Consider the following 7,978-nt stretch of genomic DNA (forward strand, 5'->3'; position numbering starts at 1 on the left):
ATAGAAACATCTACCAAGAATATCATGAACATGTCAATAATTATTTTTATATAACTTTGTTACACGTAAAAATATTGAATTTTTATTCTAGCGGTTGCTCGTGACTTCGTCTGCGTGAAATTGAAATGTAATAAAGCATAGCCTATGTTACTCACTGATAACATAGCTTTTTAATGGTGAAAAATTTTTTGAAATCAGTCCAATAATACTTGAGTTATATTGGTATAGATAAAGTAATTTGTAGATATCTTGATAACATATGTGGTAAAAATGAATTGAAATTAAGCAGTGACAATTTTAGCGAGCCCATTAGGATGATACATTCATGCGGTTTGTTAACAATAAATTGTCGGTAAAAGTTAAATTTCACTGGACGTATAAATTACGTCCGCAAATGGAATCACCAATCCAGCATCGAGTCGGCGACCGTGCGCTTTATGGCCTATTAAATAAATCCCAGTGAAATACACACAGCGTCATATGGTACCTTGACAACCGGACCTCTCGCATTACGCGCGAAGCTATCGCATTACGACGAAATATAGCATTCATTGAGTTCTCAGTACTAGTAATATCCACGACGGATAAAGCCCGCAATGGCAACAAAAAGCATGTGAAATATCGTATATACGGCGCCGTCGAGGTAATATTTTAGCTCATTTGCTGTGCTAGAGTGGCGCGTTGCAATTTGAGAGACGCTTCTATTTGTTTTTTTTTATGTTTTTTTTTAAATAACTCTCGTATTCATTGAAGTGTTATTTTTGTATATTGGTAGATATTGAAGTAATAAATATCTATCTATCTGTACATGTAATAAAATTGGAGTGTCTGTTTGTAACATCAAAAGAAAAATTCCAGATTTCGGGAAGATGATGTATTTGCGTTACTGTTAACGAAAATCGCATTTAAAAACTTGTCTGTCTGTCCGCAAGTTGCGTTTGTTCCGGGCAATCTAAGAAACGGCTGGGTCGATTGTGGCCGGACTTTCACTGAAGGGTAGTTGACAAAGATAGGTATATTATAGGCTACCTTTTTATCTTTACAGTGCGTAGACGAAGTCGCGGGCAACAGCTAATATAAAACATGGTTTTTTTTAATAAAACATATTGTTGATAAAATTTATATTAGTCAGAAACATTTTATAGTTACCGTATTCCTGAAACAGGTTTATTGTTCTGACACAGGTACTTAGAAAGCGCGAGTAAGTTGAAGTAATTATATCAGAGGCGTCGCAAATTAAGCCCATTGTAGTCCAAATTTAACTTTGACGTCAAGTTTCGTGATTTAATAAAGAATTTGTTCGTAAAAGTTGAAATAAGTAGCTTATTGTAGATTGAACTAAGATTCTTTACATATAACTATTGTATTTTTGGTAATTATTTTATTACAATTGTAATTTTTACCTTTTTATTACAATTGTTAAAATAATGTACTTCGCGTTTACACGTATCGAAATAATCGATCTTAAATTTCTTTTGTTGTCTTAAGAAAGATGGGTCGAAAATTCTGAAATGATGACATGAATATTGTTTAATATTTACCAAGAATATCAAATTAACTAATAGAGGCCAAGGTAAAGGAAAACAAGGCATTTAATTCAGTCCGCGTACCAACACAATGTAAGGACAGGCGTCGAAAAATTGTCGTAAGCAACTGTGCCGCCTCGTTTATTAAATTATCTCGACGTATACACCAAAATGTGACACTGATAAAGCAACAAGTCCCTTATGATATTCACACGAAGGTAGTAAAGGAAGGTAGAACATTAGACAGTGCAGTACTATCAGTTGAAAGCACTTCTATCAAAATGATACACAGTACGGAGACAAAATCGCTTATTAATGATTCGTCTACGTGAAATTATAAATGAAATATTAAAAAAAACATAGCGTATGTTACTCACAGATAAATTACTTTTTAAACAGTGAAAGAATTTTTAAAATCGGCCAAGTAGTTTTTACGTGAATCAAATACATACAAAAATACAAATTTTTCCTCTTTATAATATTACTATAGAAGTATAGATAAAGCTAGTAGAATCAACTAGTATTAAATTGTAAAGGAATACTTGACAAAAGCGTAATAATGTACAAATTTAAACTTTAATTTACTACTTTTAACCTAGTATTGTTCCGTCTCGACATTTCTAGCAAAACTTCAAAGAGTGGCAGTACCGTACTATCTACTGCTCTGTCTCACTGTTGTACTCGTGTGAAAGCATCACTGATGACACATTTTTTGGCGACGGACGGCAATGTTTCCCCTACGTATTTTGTACCGTGAATACAGGATGGGCGGTTATTTCTTTGAATTTTTTGATATGATTTTGCGTGTCTTGAATGATCAATTTATATTACACTTCTATTTCTTTCTTAACATTGTTTTTTTACATCATGCTAATGTCATAAATATGAAAGTTTGGATGGATGCTTGTTATAACTGTATTTATAAAACGGCTTAATGTATTTCGATGAAATTTTAACAAAATCTAAAAGAATACATAGGCTACTTATAAAGTTTTCTTAATTCCGCACGGACAAAGTCGGGAGAAAAAGCTTGTACTATTATGTATTGCTATCCATGACTGATTCAGCTGTAATAAAATATAAAGACGACATTTTATTTATTTATCTTTCTTTATCCCATCGACAATTCAAAGTACTTATACATAATCGTGGTGAGATTGCAAAAGCCTTATAAGCGTCGGGGTGGGTGGTAAGGGTTGGGGGTGCGGTGCGGCGCGGAGCTGGGAGGCAACATGTCTCACTGCCATAATTATTTCATACTTTGCATTTCGCGTTCAGAATAGAGAAGCAATCTGAACGACTTCGTATTTTTCCTTCCCCCAGTACGCGACAGTATTTCAGTCTCAATAACTGCTGACTTCAATGCAGATGTTTTTTACCAGGCTATCATAAATGAGTTATAATTAAAGCAAGCTGTTATAATGCGGCGGGGTACTGTTTCAGTGCGGTTTTTATAATTATTGTACACACTGATGACTTATTCTGAACCTCTGTTGCGAACTGCTAATCGATTTTCTTCGCATTTCAAGTGATTGCATATGATTAAGGTTCAAATTAGTTATTACAATGAAGATTTAAATATTTTATGATTAGTTGTCGATAAAGTTTAGTACTCTAAAGTAGATACATTACTTTTTTATTTGTAGTTAACTTAGTAAGCTAGTTAGCTTTCACCCGCGACTACGTCCACATGGAATTAAAACATAAGGAAGTAGCCTATGTGTTCCTTCAGGCTATCCTCTACGTCTATGCCAAATTTCATCGAGACCCGTTCAGCCGTTTAAGCTACAAACTCTAACAAACATCCATCCATCAAAACTTTCGCATATATTTATTTATTTATTTATTTTTTATAATATAAGTAAGGTTAATAAGATAAGGTTATAAAACTGTATCATTTTATTTTAGAATCTGAATAATGAAAATTACTGTAATAAGTATGTTTGTTATTTCAACAATTTATTAGTGTTCTTATTTAATCTACGGTAGATTCCAATATAACCCAAGATCCAGACATTTACTTGCGCATCTGATATTTGCATGTATAGAAGTTTCATAGTGCCGTACAACTTTCCAACTTTGTGCATTAACTTTGCACCGTTTGACGCAAGTGAATTACCCTCCTTTAATCTATAAGTTGGGAGACTTACTTAGGGGAATGATCTCTATCTATTCTCAAATATTCATATTGATGTGACCAAAGAAAGATTTTGTCAACCCTATCTCTTTGGAAAGAATGAATTGACAAATGATGATACTTGACTTAGTAAACGAAAACGAATTATATTTATAAGAGAAGAGTGAACAAAGAGGCCTCGATGCCAATGGAAATCAGGAATACCAGAGGAACTACAGAAGTTTTGCCTTTGAGGAGGTAATGCACGCATCGTGAAGGAGCATAAGTCGGTCGGTATTCACTTAAAGACATAAAGTGCGGATATATATTTTAAAAGTTGTTTTTATATGGAGTGATTGTCTCCTCTATGAATTGTGTAGTGTATGGAAAGCAGGGAATATTTGGCATGTTAGCCAGCAGGTGTTTTTTTTTTAATTTATGTGGAAATGTAAGGGTTACTGCCCCTAATCTTTAGCTCTACTTGGACAATCTTTTAACATAATACATTATGTTAATTTGGGTAAACACAAATACTTTGTGGGAAATCGTTATACACAAAGATTTATTTCTTTCTTACCAGTAAGTAACATTTACACAAAAAAATAAATCTTTTTCGTATATCTATTTTTCTGTATCCTATACATACTCGTATATAGGTTTATTTCAGACTGAGATGTGACTTGTCGTCCGATTGAAATTCTTTCTCGAAGTTAAAAAGCTTTGCTTTACTTTGTTTTTAATTAATTACATTCTAACTTCTAATTGTGGATCAATATCCTATTAACAAGTTAATGATGTGTCCTTACTTTTCACATATACGCTATTGCGGATGTCTATGGGCAGCGGTCGTTTCGCCAGTTTGTCCTAATCAGGTGACCGCTTGCTCGTTGGCCACTTTATGATATAAAAAACAAACTTAAATGAATGTAGCTTCATTATAATTTATTTTTATGTACGGCAGTAGTAAGCACGCAGTCGGTCGTATGGAGCGTCGCGGCCCCGCTCACCTGCCGTCTAGACGTCTGTGCTGCGCAGAGGGAATAATAATGCCAGCCCGCTACTGGATGGTTTTACATCTGTGTTCTTTACGATAGACCTTTGACCTCTGCATGCAATAATTTGTGGATAGGTAAATACGTCGCCGAATGATCTAGATGAAAGGAAAGAGCTAAGAGAGGGGAAGGTACGAAGGATTTAGTTTTTGATTTAACAATGTTAAAGTTGTTTATATCCCTGTGTGTAGCAGTTACTTATAATATTATTTATCAAATATTTACGGACACATGAAGGCTCTAAGCCACTCAGGATCACCCACTTGGGACCGCAATTCCCACTCTGGGATATTCATTCAACCGTAAAGCTTGGCATGTGCAAAGTGTAATCACATTAGAGAGCATCTCCCGCTTGTTCTTTACCCCGGCTCTGGACGTTTGCGTGCATATTTAACCGGCATTCGGGACGACCGACCCGTGTGGCACTACCGTAAAACGGAATTACTCGAACAATTCAGAATGTAATTAATTGCGGGACTTTGCTTTAACACTCAAGTCGGTCGCGACACTAATTCTCGTACGCACTTTATTTGGATTTACCCATGACATGATCTTAGTGAAGATGTAATGAGAATTTTGGACTTTAAGTGTTTGATTGTAAGCTAGTTTTGTCTGCGCCTTCGTCCGGATAGAGTAAAAAAATGAAGTTTGTCTATGTGTTCTTCCAAACTATGTTCTACATCTGTGCCAAGTTTTATCGAGATCTGTTGTGCCGTTTTGGGGTAAAAGACATCCATGCAAACTTTCACATTTATAATATTAGTAAGATACCTATGATGTAACTTCGACAAGACAATTACTATGTTGGGCTTGAAATATAACAATATTTGAACCCTAAGATCAACACAAAGTAAATAACAGGTGATTCATTTTAATTTCTGTAACTATTTTATATATTCGACGAGGTGTGTAAACTAAATCTCGCCCGCTTTATCCTTAAGGGATAATCCCGTTTCCCATCGTGCCTAGCGCTCCGGAGTCCGGACGCGCAGGGCTGGCAGGTGGTCCGGCGCGACCGGCGCTCCGGAAGTGCTGCGCGTGAGAAATAAATGTCCGGATTTTGAGCTCCGCCACTTTGAGAAAGCGGACAAATATTGCTTTAGTACTGTATGGTTTCATTTAATTTGTCCGTTGCGAAATTCTTGTTTGGATATAAACATAGCCTATACGCAGGTTTAAATAACTACTACGTAATTATGTCTTCATTTACGTTGTATTGTCGATTGAAATTGTTTATTGTTAACTCGATTGATTGGTTTCTTTTGCAATAAAAAGTCATAATATTACCAATGTAAAGAAATACAAAGTTGCACGAATTAAACGCCACGTAGGGTCGTTATCGACGTTAATTATGTTACGAAACAATTTATTACAATAATTCCAACCACTCTTTATTCCCAAATGATATTTTCACATGCACGTCACGTTTGTGGTCATATTTTAGATACTGGCAGCCCTGAACGCGACCGGCCGTCAAATGAAATTTGGGTCATGGCGTATTAGTTATCTACGTACAATTCGCTTAACGTTCAATAAAGACCATTTTCTTGTGACCACGAATTTAGTTAACAACTAGCTGTTGCCCGCGACTTCGTCCACGCAATATTAAGATAAAAAGTAGCCCATGATATGCCCGTCTATGTCAGCTACTCTCCAATAATAGTCCGGTCGAAATTAACTGAGCCGTTTCGGAGATTCCCCGGAACAAACGCAACTTGTGGACAGACATACTATTTTTTTTTAATGTGATTTTCGTTATCAGCAACGCAAATACATCGTCTTCCCGAAATCTGGTATTTTTTTTATATTACAAACAGACACTTCAATTTTATTACATGTATAGATAAATAGGGATGTTTAATATGGTCTTAAGTGGTCAATACGCTTTAAGTAGTAAGTAGTATTGGTCTTGAAGGTTATATTCATGTCTTTACCGTTTTAAGATTCACCAAAATCTTTGTTTCATAAATAAACAATGTATTTCTAATTTCCTTTACACTAAATTGTTCAATTTTCCAGTTAATTATCATAAATATTTTAAGCTGGTACTCCATGGAGCGTTAACTCACTGTCCAGATATTAATTTGTCTTCAATGTTGTTTGTAGCTAAACACTTTGTGTTGTCGCAGCAGTGAAGACGCATGCTAATTGATGTCGGTGTTTATTTTAGCTGCGGCTTGCACGCGAACTACATAATAAACATTTAGCACATGAGAACTCACCTCCTAAATATATGTACTGTACTCGGTGATAAATGAAGTGACGACCGCTAGTCTGTACTTCTATACTGATATTATAAAGAAGGAAGATTTCTATTTTTGAGTTATTGTATGTATTGAAATAACTTAAAAATTACTGGGCCGATTTAAAAAATCTTTCACCATCCAAAAGCTACGTTATCAGTGAGTAACATGGTCTATATTTTTAATATTTTTTAATTTAAATTGGCGAAATCGCATGCAACAGCTGGTATGTAATATGGAATGATGAATTTCATGTATTTAAACTACATGTACTTTTTTAACTTTCAATATTTTGTTTACTCTTTGTTGATTTAATTCCGTGCATATCTCCACCACTATTTTTTCCGTGATATTCACAAAATAATCTCGACCAACAGAGATAAAATACATTGATCAAACGAAACCCGCTCCTTAATACGACCAAAATGTAAAGCTTCCTAACGTCTTGCTAAATGGAAATACGTCGCTTCTAATGTATTGTAATCACAATCTTATGATCTCGCTGTTACGGTCGCTTTTCCAACAATCCCCATCCGCTAATAACTTTCGAGATGTACGAAACGTATCGAATTACGGCGAGCAATCCTTTAACAACTCCAACACAATCACGATACGGTGCAAATTTCGAGGCCCGCCAAAAAATCAACAATTTTCAAATAGAATGGAGTAAGTGTGCGCAAGTGAGGCCTGTTAAGCGATTTATTGTCGTGGCGTGTTTGTTTTAAGGTGAGTTTTTGTGTACATTGACGTTGATCGGCGCTAGGGACAATAAAATTATCGTCAATGTCGAAGCTCGGCGCTCGACTTGTTTCGGAATTCGACTCCGTCTTTGTTAAGGATCTGCTACTTAGTGTTGGATGTTTTAGGTTTATAATGATTAACTAGTTTTACATGACATTCGAAATCAACAGTAGTGTCAAATTCTAGTAAATTGATTCGATCCTTGTCTCTTTAAAGTTCGATCTCAATCTATATTATAAGAACAGATCAATCTCATTGATTAGAATATCAATGGTTCCTCAATCAATTGGTAGGATTGGC

The sequence above is a fragment of the Papilio polytes genome, unplaced genomic scaffold (genome assembly GCF_000836215.1).
Source record: "Papilio polytes unplaced genomic scaffold, Ppol_1.0 DF824382.1, whole genome shotgun sequence".
In the NCBI taxonomy this organism is placed as follows: Eukaryota; Metazoa; Arthropoda; class Insecta; order Lepidoptera; family Papilionidae; genus Papilio; species Papilio polytes.